Raw genomic sequence first — 12,942 nt, 5'->3', positions numbered from 1 at the left:
GAATAAAGCTTCGGTAATCTTGCGTTCTATGGATCCTTTCGTTTTTTTTAGAATCTTGATCGAAAGCTTAGGTTTTTGTCCACAATGTAGTTCACTATAATGCTTTGCGAAAGCCATGTTCTTGTAGGATTTCGCCGTAGGATTTGCTGCAGATCGATAATGTTCTTGGAATCTGACGGCTAATGGTCTACTTGTTTCTCCTACATATGTTGCTCCGCACAGGTCACAGTTTATTTGGTAGACAACGTCTTTCTGCGAGCATCGAATGGGAAGCGATGACCTACTGCACACTGGGCATCTCGAGGGATTTGTGCATGTGTTGTCGTAGGGTCGCGACTCTGCCAGAATGTTCTTCAATGAGCTTTGAGATCGTTCAACTATTCGGACATTGAGGTCTGAACGTTGGACTGCTCTTCTGATGTCGTTGGTGAATTGGCTTGAGATTAATGGTATTGTAAATGTACTTGGCGCTTCGGTTTTTGATGCTCGTTTCTTGCTTTTTGTCGCTTTAACTTTGTTGACATACTTGCTGTCATAACCGTTTCGTCTCGCTCTTCTTTCAAATTTCCATTCAGCTTCTTGTAGTAATGTATCGTTTGAACATATCGAAGTGTAGGTTTTGATCGTGTTACCAATGGCAGCTCGCTTGATATGTTCTGGATGATGAGATTTTGCGTTCAACATCAATCCTTTGTTTGCTGATTTTGTATGCCACCCCGTCTCGATTGTTCCAGATGTATTCACTTTGATTTTTGTATTGAGGAAAGGAAGGAATCCGTCTTCGCCAGGTAACTCGATTTCAAATTGAATTGATGGATCTTGCCCATTCAGCTGATTTTGAATCTTTACGGCTTCGTTTGGATTGTCAGCGGGTGTAATACAATCGTCGATATATCGATAATAGATGGAAATAGCTTGATCGGAATAGATTGCTTGATTTTCTATTCTGTCCATGTAAAGTATAGCGAGAATTGGTGCCAATCGATTTCCCATTGCCAGACCTCGACGTTGTTGATAGAACGATCTTTTCCAAAGAAGCAGTTCTTTTCGAAGATGACTTTTGTTAGTAGAATGATGTCTGATATAGAGAATTGATATAGTTGGATGTTTTTCTTTTCTTTTTCAAGGTATAGGCGCAAGGTATCAATGGCTGCGTCGTTGTTTACACTGGGGTATAATGAAACCACGTCTAAACTAAATAGGATCTTGTTCTTCAACTCACCACTCTTTAAGTTACGCAGTTTGTTCAACAGATGTTCAGTGCTTCGAAGATGTGCTTTTACAAATTGTAGGAGGGGATTGCATATCACTTGTATCAGCCAGGAGATTTTATCCGCAGGACCAGCACAGCCGGAAATTATAGGTCTCACTTTGATGTTATCAGGGTTGGAACTTGGCTCGTTGTTATGAAATTTATGTGTTTTGGTTAGCAAATAGATAACGGGGCACACACTGTGTGTCGTTTTTAATCTTGTGATGGATCTTTCGTTAACAAAATTCTTCTGTGCGACATACTCCCACGCTTCATTGATCTCTTCCTCAGCTTTCTTCGTTAAATCATTACACGATTTGTAAAGTGATTGATTTTCAAAGTGTTTTTTCATCAAGGTGTTATCCAGGTTGCTATCCATAACCACAAACTCGCCTCCTTTATCACTTACTGAAATTCTGACTTTTCGGGCTTTCTTAAGTGTGGTCAAATCAACCAGTGTTTTTCTTTGGTGTCGAGTGAGATTGGAGGGAATGGGTCTTGACTTGTGTTTGCTTATCACTTTCTTTACTTCATGTTTAAGGTGCTGGAGAGAGGATTCTAAATGTTGAAATTTTGTCTCCGGTGCTGTGCAAAACTTATCGAACGGATATTGTTCAATAGTTGGTTCTATAGTTTGATATGGGGCACTTTGGGTAGGTTCTTGGGTATGTTGTTGATTATCATTTACGGATTGTTTGCTGTGTATTTCTTTCCAACGCAGTCGGTATGCAAGTTTTGCCAATTGCACATTAACGTCCAACTCTGTTCGTTTGTTAATGGTTTTCGTTGAAGGAACAAATTGCGGTCCCATATCGAGTAAATCTGCTGTACCATCAGGCAGAAGAGTTGTTGAAGTTAATATTGTGACTCTTGGTGGAGACTCATCGTCTTGATCAGTAGATGATTGTGAGCGGGGGTTAGAAACATTTGATCTGCTTGTGTTATTGTTCGACAAAGATTCAAACTTACGAATGAGTTTAAATTTCTTATTTTTCTTTAGTTTCTCAAAACATTCAGTTAGATGATGGTCAATCTTTCTTCTATCTTCGGATAGTAGTTCTGTCATTTCGGTTTTCTTTTGCGCAATTTCATTTCTTATGGACTTCAGTTCTTTATCGTGTTTGCAAATGGTATCGTTAAGGATTGAAAATGTTAAGTTGTTGGTGTGTCGCACTACCGTTTTGTTCTTTAGAAACGAACAGAGTTGGACGTTAATGTGCAATTGGCAAAACTTGCATACCGACTGCGTTGGAAAGAAATACACAGCAAACAATCCGTAAATGATAATCAACAACATACCCAAGAACCTACCCAAAGTGCCCCATATCAAACTATAGAACCAACTATTGAACAATGTCCGTTCCATAAGTTTTGCACAGCACCGGAGACAAAATTTCAACATTTAGAATCCTCTCTCCAGCACCTTAAACATGAAGTAAAGAAAGTGATAAGCAAACACAAGTCAAGACCCATTCCCTCCAATCTCACTCAACACCAAAGAAAAACACTGGTTGATTTGACCACACTTAAGAAAGCCCGAAAAGTCAGAATTTCAGTAAGTGATAAAGGAGGCGAGTTTGTGATTATGGATAGCAACCTGGATAACACCTTGATGAAAAAACACCTTGAAAATCAATCACTTTACAAATCGTGTAATGATTTAACGAAGAAAGCTGAGGAAGAGATCAATGAAGCGTGGGAGTATGTCGCACAGAAGAATTTTGTTAACGAAAGATCCATCACAAGATTAAAAACGACACACAGTGTGTGCCTCGTTATCTATTTGCTAACCAAAACACATAAATTTCATAACAACGAGCCAAGTTCCAACCCTGATAACATCAAAGTGAGACCTATAATTTCCGGCTGTGCTGGTCCTGCGGATAAAATCTCCTGGCTGATACAAGTGATATGCAATCCCCTCCTACAATTTGTAAAAGCACATCTTCGAAGCACTGAACATCTGTTGAACAAACTGCGTAACTTAAAGAGTGGTGAGTTGAAGAACAAGATCCTATTTAGTTTAGACGTGGTTTCATTATACCCCAGTGTAAACAACGACGCAGCCATTGATACCTTGCGCCTATACCTTGAAAAAGAAAAGAAAAACATCCAACTATATCAATTCTCTATATCAGACATCATTCTACTAACAAAAGTCATCTTCGAAAAGAACTGCTTCTCTTGGAAAGATCGTTCTATCAACAACGTCGAGGTCTGGCAATGGGAAATCGATTGGCACCAATTCTCGCTATACTTTACATGGACAGAATAGAAAATCAAGCAATCTATTCCGATCAAGCTATTTCCATCTATTATCGATATATCGACGATTGTATTACACCCGCTGACAATCCAAACGAAGCCGTAAAGATTCAAAATCAGCTGAATGGGCAAGATCCATCAATTCAATTTGAAATCGAGTTACCTGGCGAAGACGGATTCCTTCCTTTCCTCAATACAAAAATCAAAGTGAATACATCTGGAACAATCGAGACGGGGTGGCATACAAAATCAGCAAACAAAGGATTGATGTTGAACGCAAAATCTCATCATCCAGAACATATCAAGCGAGCTGCCATTGGTAACACGATCAAAACCTACACTTCGATATGTTCAAACGATACATTACTACAAGAAGCTGAACGGAAATTTGAAAGAAGAGCGAGACGAAACGGTTATGACAGCAAGTATGTCAACAAAGTTAAAGCGACAAAAAGCAAGAAACAAGCATCAAAAACCGAAGCGCCAAAGTACATTTACAATACCATTTATCTCAAGCCAATTCACCAACGACATCAGAAGAGCAGTCCAACGTTCAGACCTCAATGTCCGATAGTTGAACGATCTCAAAGCTCATTGAAGAACATTCTGGCAGAGTCGCGACCCTACGACAACACATGCACAAATCCCTCGAAATGCCCAGTGTGCAGTAGGTCATCGCTTCCCATTCGATGCTCGCAGAAAGACGTTGTCTACCAAATAAACTGTGACCTGTGCGGAGCAACATATGTAGGAGAAACAAGTAGACCATTAGCCGTCAGATTCCAAGAACATTATCGATCTGCAGCAAATCCTACGGCGAAATCCTACAAGAACATGGCTTTCGCAAAGCATTATAGTGAACTACATCGTGGACAAAAACCTAAGCTTCGATCAAGATTCTAAAAAATGAAAGGATCCGTAGAACGCAAGATTACCGAAGCTTTATTCATTCAAAAGTTGAAACCGGACTTGAATGGGAAATACGAACAATTAAACATTTTAGATTTTGTAGTTTAGACAGCATGCAGTATAAATAATACTATAATTAATTTCTAATTTTAATGCTTTTTTAATGCTTACAAAAAAATCGCATGCGCACGAAAATGTAACGGACGCAAGCTTTAACGGTTTTTATACGCGATTTATTCAAAATTGTACATAATCTGATTATCTTAACCTGATGATGGAGTAAACGTCGTTTGTAAATAAAATTTTAAAGCCTTATTCTGGTCTATATTAAATAACGCAGAAATCTAAAATTTCTGTGAAATTATCTCGCTTTTCAATGTAATACATAAACAGGTTTTCGACTTACTGTAACAAAAGTTCTTGCTCCTCTTTGCATCTTTCGAGGAAATTTTGCAAGTCAATTGCAGATCTCTTGACAGAAAAAGCAACAGTCTTGACAGGCCGTTGGGTGGAGAAGTTGGAATAAAGTGAAGACTCTGGATCTTTTGCTGTGTCAAATTTCAGCTTGTCAGTTAGTCCTTCAACACAGTCTTGTAAAGCAGTCAAAGAAGCATTATATTTCGTTTAACGCTTTTGATTGCATTGGTTTTACGGGTGATCTGCTTGGACAGCTTTGACGCTATGGCTTGTCCATCTACACAACACAAAAAAAATATTTCAGGCAGCTGTTTTATCACTTTTGATGTGAAGTTGATAAAAGACGCTGCCACACTGCGCCTATGTTACATTGAAAAATATCTATGCCGTGCATAGTTAAGTCATAAATACATTGGCCAATTTTGTCAGACACAACTAACTAGTTAAAATGACCTACATTTTTACACCACAGTCCCAAGTCTTCAGGATTTCGAATATTTCAGCTCCTATAAACCACAATATTAGGGTACAGAACAATTTTAACAAAATAATTTAATACCAGAATGTTTCCTCCGGAGAGAAATAAAAAAAAGACTTTCAACAGCTAAATTATATGTCTGTTCAACAATTAACTGTACTACGTCTTTGTTCTTCCAAACATATAGCCGATGCATTAAAATGTTTTTCCCCAGGTTTCCACCTCTTTGAGACTTTGTTACTTTTCTCTATCCGGTGTCCCAGAAGATATATATAAGCAGTGAAAAACAATATATATTGTCACACTAGATATATATAAGCAGTGAAAAACAATAAATTCAAATTAATTACTGACTAGAATTTCATTATATAAATTACTATAAGCTCTGACTTACTCTTGTTTTCTTGACCACTTCGACCAATTGGTTGTGATCACCCTCTTTAATAGAGGTGACATTCAACCTGTAGAATAAGAAAAAGTCATAAAAAATTTATCTTCATTATAGAACATAACATGAAAACACACTTTGAAACACGAAACTTCAAAAAGATGTTACGTATACCTTAGTTGATGGAGGTGAATAAGATTTTGGACATATTTTTGCTCCCATGTCAATACCACTGTCTTCTTATCTATGTAGAAAATATGTAGTGGACAAAGTCTTGGGCTAAACTTTATCTGAATACATTAACGAAAAAAAAAAATAAACATAAAGAGCAAGGTACACATTCACCTGTAATATAATAGCATAACACAAGACAATGTTATTATACCTGGCATGCTAACTTGTGTCCGTAAGAGTGAAAAATAGGTATAGCAAAACTAAGAATAACCTGCATTAATAATAGCATTCAGAATAACCTGCCTTTTGTTTTTCTACAACACAATAATTTCAAGATTGAAACTAGATTTATTATAATCCAAAACAGTGGTAACTAATTCACAAAACCTAACCTTCAAATTGGCTTCCAGCGTACATGCTATATCATATGTAACTTTGAAGTTAATGGCTGTACTGTTATGTTTGCTCAACAGATGCTCAATTTCATAAACGGAATGAGCAATCCTACGAAAATATTTCAGTTACAGTAAAAGATTTGGTTTAATAGTTTCCTTTCTTTACAAGATGCAAAAAAGAAGAATTCAAAGAGCCAGGTTTGACTTCTAAGGGCTACTTTACTTTTTCTCTTTCAGTATTAAAATATCTAAACCACATCTCGAAATGGTGGTTTGAACATCTCGGTAGGGATAGGCTCTTATGTCCCGTCCCACCTTTAGTGAAAGAGTATAAAGCTTGATTGTTAGACCATGGATGCTTTGTGGGCATCTCAATACAAAAAACTACAATCAGTGACATAAATATTGGACCGCTTTGCCTGGAAAGTCAACATTTTCCCCCTCCCCTCCTTTTTCAATGTTGTATGCCGTAATAAACCCTTCACAGGGCAAGCCATTGCCTTGGATTTGTTTGCCAACATTTTTTTCACCAGAAAAAACAACATTGAAACGGGGGAGGGGGGTTACAAGTTAATTTTCTAAGATCACATAAAAATGTACTCTGTCTATACAAGTGTCCCAAATTTTAATGTCACTGATTGTCTGAGTTTTTTGTGTGCCTTGCTGTTCAGTGGAAACTTGTTAGTAAAATTTCGATTAAATAGTGAGGTCCTATAAAATGCCACACTTTTTATTTAGTCATTGATTATCACATAAAGATGTGACTCGCAAAACTGTGCCCTTTAGCGTGTATTTTCTGGGTACTACCTCGAGATGATCGGTAACGCAAGTAAAAACGCATGCACTCTTTTGCATGGTTATTAAGTTAACACGCTGTGATGCTTTTCGACGGCCCTATGTCAAGTGTCTATTATATATATTTCCCATTGAATAGCACATCAATTATATACAAAGTATCTGGTTACAATAAGTTATCAGTATACATAGCTACACTTGGATGCGTATACATCGCACGCATATATTTTTTTGTTCAGAAACATTTAACTTGCATTAGTTTCATTTCGCATGGATCTACTTAACTGCTATAACACAAGCAGTTCTTTATCTTATTCGAAAGAAAGCGAGCTAGGTCGGAGGGAAATTCGAAAGGTGTATTTGATCACATACAGTCAAGCCGACAAATCAAAAATTCCTACGAGGAAATCATTCGCCGAAGCGGTGTTAAAGGCATTCGATGGTGGTTCTGCCAAAGTCCTTCACTGGTGTTGCTCTCGCAAGAGTCGCACAAGAAGTCTGGAGTACATTATCACATGTGTTTGAAGTTAGAAATCAGCGCTGGCTACGTGCTAAGAATTTCCTCCATGAACATTATCGCATTTCTGTCCATTTCTCGAGCGTTCATGCAAATTACTACACGGCTTGGAAGTATGTGACCAAAGAGGATAAGAACTCTGTTGAAAGTGAAGGGCATCCTGATTTGAAGGACAGCGAAGGTAAATCGAACTCGGAGAATGCTACGTAGGCATCATAGTAATAGACAAACTGTAGACAGGACACTGTAATAGACAGGACACTGGCACTACTCAATCCAGCGATGACGAAGACTCAAAAGAAAAGGGAACGAGAACATGTGTAAAGAAGCGAAAGCGCTTGAGTGCGTACGAAGTCGCCGAAATAGTTTTAAATAAAGGACTTCGAAATCGCACGGAACTTTTAGCCTTCTCCAGCCAGCAAAGAGAAGAAGGGAAGACCGATTTGGCTGAGTTTATCGTAAATCGTGGCAAAAAGGTGGTTAGTGAGGTAATTGCAACTGCTTGAAATCGGCACAGAAAACACAAGAAAGACGAGATAAAACCCGCATTGAATTACTTCAAGATACCCGTCAACTTGGATGCACATGCGATAGTTCTGATGAATGGCATTACTGTGCGTTGCAACTTTTAGCAAATAACAACATCTCTGTGGACAATTTTGCTAACTGCGTTAAAGATTTGTTAACGAAAGGCTGTGGGAAGTTCCGGAATATTATGTTAACAGGCCCGGCGAACTGCGGTAAAACGTTTCTCCTCAATCCGCTGAACAAAGTATTTAATACTTTCACCAATCCGGAATCTACAAGCTTTGCATGGGTGGGTGCTGAAAAAGCCGAGGTCGTCTTCCTCAACGATTTCCGTTGGTCACCACAGATAATCGCTTGGCATGATCTACTTCTCATGCTCGAAGGTCAGTTGGTCCATTTACCTGCGCCCAAGTGTCATTTCGCGCACGACATTGTGTTCGACCAAGACACACCAATTTTTAGCACAAGTAAGCACCAACTTGTCTACGTCAAATGCAGCATTGTAGACGAAAGAGAGACAGAGATGATGGCCATAAGATGGAAAATGTTCAATTTCAACCGACAAATCCCAGTGGAAGAACAAAGAGAAGTCGACCCGTGCACAGCATGCTTTGCTCGCCTTACCCTTGATGACTATGAGTTTTTAGTTTAATATATTCATGATACAGATTTGCTAGCATTGCATAGTACATAAACATTAAAGGCTAAAGCATGTCGACAAATACGCTCTACAAGATGCACTGTCTTGCTTTTCAAACCGAATTATATGAACAATCTAATTGGTAACGAGTAATCGGGGGAAGTCTAAATATAGCACAGCCACGCATGCATGTTAACCGTATACGTATTTACAAGTAACCGACTTTAGGCATTCAAATTTTTGATATAAAATGCACAGTTATTTTGCACAAAGTCAAACACGGCTTTCTAACGTTACACACACATGCTGAATTTGATATTTGTTCACAAATGATCTGCATCATAGTGCAAGTTACCACAAGTAACCACAAGTAACCATTGATGTAGATATTATTGACTTTATACCATTGTAGTTTTTAAACGGATGGTTACTTGTGGTTACTTGTTCAAACAATCTATCATTTTTAAGAGGGCAAATGGTTACTTGGTATAAATATCGGTGTTTGGCCTGTATATACTAATAGATCTATTGGAACTTTATATATGAGCATGATATATATATACACGCAATTTTTTATGACTGTTTTAATTAGGCTAGGCTAAGAACTATATGTAATACAACAGTAATGCATTGAGGAATTATAGCGGCCGGGACTTATATCTAATCAGTAGCTAATATTTTGTTCGTTTTCCCTTAAGTTTAAGAATATCTTTAATTCTCCTTGGCATACTTGCAATTGTCTTATCTACATATTCCTGTGAGACAGACCAAATGTTCAGCTTAACTCTTTCGACAAATTCATCCCACGACTGGTGTATAATGTTCTTCTGCAAGATTTCTGCTTCTATTCTTTTTCGAACAATATGTACGTTTCACATACCAAAGAAATGTTCTGTAAGTCACGCTTGTTGGTGAAATGCCGCTACGTTGAACTACCTCCATAACTGTGAAGTTTGGACTTCTTTCGCAGAGTTGCATAATTGCTCTCTTCAGTTTACGCTCATCTCGTTGCGTTAATGTTCTTTTTCGACCTTGGCGAGACTTTTTTAACTTATTATCGCTACCTTTTTTTTTCATATCAAAGCTTTTAATGACTCTAAGCACACTTGACTTTGACATGTTTGTTTTTAAAGCAATTTCACGATACGAATATTTGAATTCGCGCCTCAATAAGAGTGCTAAAGCTCGTTGCTCTGCGGTTAAGTCATGAATTCGTGTCATGTTTGTACGTTTAAATATTGTTACGCAATATAATTAAAAATGGAATTTATTCGACGTATAATTAGCTTAATTGCTTCTTAATACTTGCTAAAAATTTCATTAAGTTACAATGCTTGGTTTTAAAGTTACAGTCTTTTAAGTGCCCGCGGATAACGCAATAAAATACTCGGACAATCAGTGACATAAATATTGGACCGTTTTGCCTGAAAAGTCAACATTTTCCCCCTCCCCCCCTTTTTCAATGTTGTATGCCGTAATAAACCCTTCACGGGGCAAGCCATTGCCTTGGATTTGTTTGCCAACATTTTTTTCACCAGAAAAAACAACATTGAAACGGGGGAGGGGGGTTACAAGTTAATTTTCTAAGATCACGTAAAAATGTACTCTGTCTATACAACTGTCCCAAATTTTAATGTCACTGATTGTAAGTTAGTTGTATTGAGTTCTATGTGAGGCTTATTACCAAGTTAAAATTCAGTACCTTTCACCATGTTTAATACTGAGGAATCCTTTAAGGAAACCTTGCCTACAAACATGCCCAAAAACACCTTTTTCATCATAGAGCTTGTTCTTCCCTTTAGATCTGAGCATATCAGTTACCTCCCCAGACTTAAATTCATTGCAATTCTAAAATGATAAATTCGTCCAATTCAAATTACCCCATACCGTGCATGACTGACTATGCTGTACAGTACTTGAAATTCAGCAAGAATCTTCCAACAGCAAGTCAACTTGAAGATTTATCAGTTCAATTTCGTTTTTAAGCTAACCTAAATTTTCTATATAGTTAGTTATTACATGTACAGCATTCATAATGTATACAGCAAGTTCAAATAAGTTGATAGTAGATCAAGTAGACGAGGCTAGTGTGTGGCGATATGTGCTTATACGTGTCATTAGACGTGATAAAAACTCGAAGTCAAGTAGAATTAGTTTTCCCACAACTATTCCCACAAGGCTAATTAATGATTTAGTACCCATGCTAAAGTTATTTAAAAACTATCAATATTCCTGTAAAGTATTCCCACTTTGGGCGTGTGATAAAGGCCCCAAGTAGATTGGGGTCGTGATAAACAATATTTTAATTAGCATTAGTATTAGTATTGACAATTAGTGTGTTTAATGACTGTGACATTTTTAACTATATGCAAAAATTAACTAAAAAATATGATTATGTGTGGATAGATAGAGAAGGACGATTACATGTAAAAAATAAAAGATATATTTTCACAGGCTAGAAGCGAGAATTTAAGTACTTTTACATGGTAGCAGGAAATGGTTGTGACTAAGGAAGTTATAGTTGAAATTAAGAGAAGATGTCGACGATGAACGAGGGCGAGAAAGAGTTATATCAAGCAGTTCATGCCATGACATTCGCCGACGTTCGCAATGAACTAGAGCTAAATAGTTTGCCTATTACCGGCACGAGGACTTCTTGTATGCAAAGGCTGTTTAAGTACAAACGCCAACAACTGGCGATGGAATCTGTATCGAAAGCAAACTCGTCGAAGAAAATGATTACCCGGCAAGCGGCAAAAGCTCAAGCTGAATTAGCGACGGTGCAAAATATTGAAGGAGAAGCCTCTTCGACACAGGTCGCCGCACAAGAAACAGTAAATATACCAACCCAAACATTTGAAGCGAAGCTCGACGGAACAAAATTATCTACAGAAGAAATCGATCAACGTGTAGAACAAATATTAGACACACGACTAGCTAAACATTTAGCCGAATGTCAACAAGCGTTTTTGAAGGTTTTGACCGAGACTCAAAATAACGCAAGCAAGTCCCCTGTTGTTGAGAAAAGTCCGCAACTAGAGACATCTACACCGTATAATAAGACGAGTCATTGCAATGACGAACGAATTAGTCAGTTAGTACGAAAGCAAAAATTTGTCCGTACATCAATCAGAGTACTTATGCATGAAATGCAAAAGTTGATGACAGATGAGAAATCACAAGGTCGGCTGGGTAAAGCACTAGAACGTTTAGATTTTCAAGAAAAAGAATACAGCCGTATTATTCAAGAATTGATAACTATTCTCCCGAATGAAGATTTTGTGAATGACGAAGTTCGAAAGTGGGAGTTATTTCAACAAGAAATTTTGGAAATTACGATGTTAGCTGAGCAACAAATTTCCATACAAGCGGAAGAAGAAATGTCTAAGAAACAATTTTCCACTACTAGCAGCTTTAACCCTGTGTCAAGCCATTTACGCCTTCCAAAGTTTACGTTGAATGAGTTTACAGGAGATATCCTACAATGGGTTTCTTGGTGGGATCAGTATAAAATCTGTATTCACGAAAACGAGACACTGACTGATCGTGATCGCTTTAATTATCTTCGAATGTATGTCAAAGGGACAGCGAAAAGGGCGATCGAATATATCGAGATATCTGGAGAGAACTACCCTAAAGCTATCGAGGCACTTCAAAGAAGATATGGCAGAAAGCGACTAGTAGTTGAACATCTAATAGAATCCTTACTAAATATTGAGAAGAAAGACAAGGTCGAAGCATGGTCTCTAAGAAATTTGTATGACATCATGGTTAGTCGATACCGTACTTTGGAGGCGTATGAACCAAAGCTTGCGAAGCACAACGTATTCTGGTTCCAATTCTCCAGTCAAAGTTTCCAGACGAAATTCGTCGAAAGTGGGAGTTCCAACTTTCCAAGCTCGAAAACGAAGAAGATGATCGCCAAGTTACTGTGGAGTATCTCTTTGACTTTCTGAGATCTCATGTTATGTCAGAAGAAGCAACTGAAAAGTCAGTATTGAAACCAATAATGTCTTCCAGTAAAAATCAAAAAGGACCCCGAAAGGATGCGGTTTTCAAAAATTGGAGAAGACAGAGAAGAGAGGAAAGGATGGAAGAGAACAATCAACCGCCTTTCTCAGCTACAGCATTGAACGCGGATTTAAAAGGAAAGGATACTCCCAATATGTCTAGCGAACTGCAAT

This window comes from Dendronephthya gigantea, unplaced genomic scaffold (assembly GCF_004324835.1).
Source record: "Dendronephthya gigantea isolate DGI-Jeju-01 unplaced genomic scaffold, DenGig_1.0 000057F, whole genome shotgun sequence".
Taxonomy (NCBI): Eukaryota; Metazoa; Cnidaria; class Anthozoa; order Malacalcyonacea; family Nephtheidae; genus Dendronephthya; species Dendronephthya gigantea.
This window is presented reverse-complemented; position numbering follows the sequence as displayed.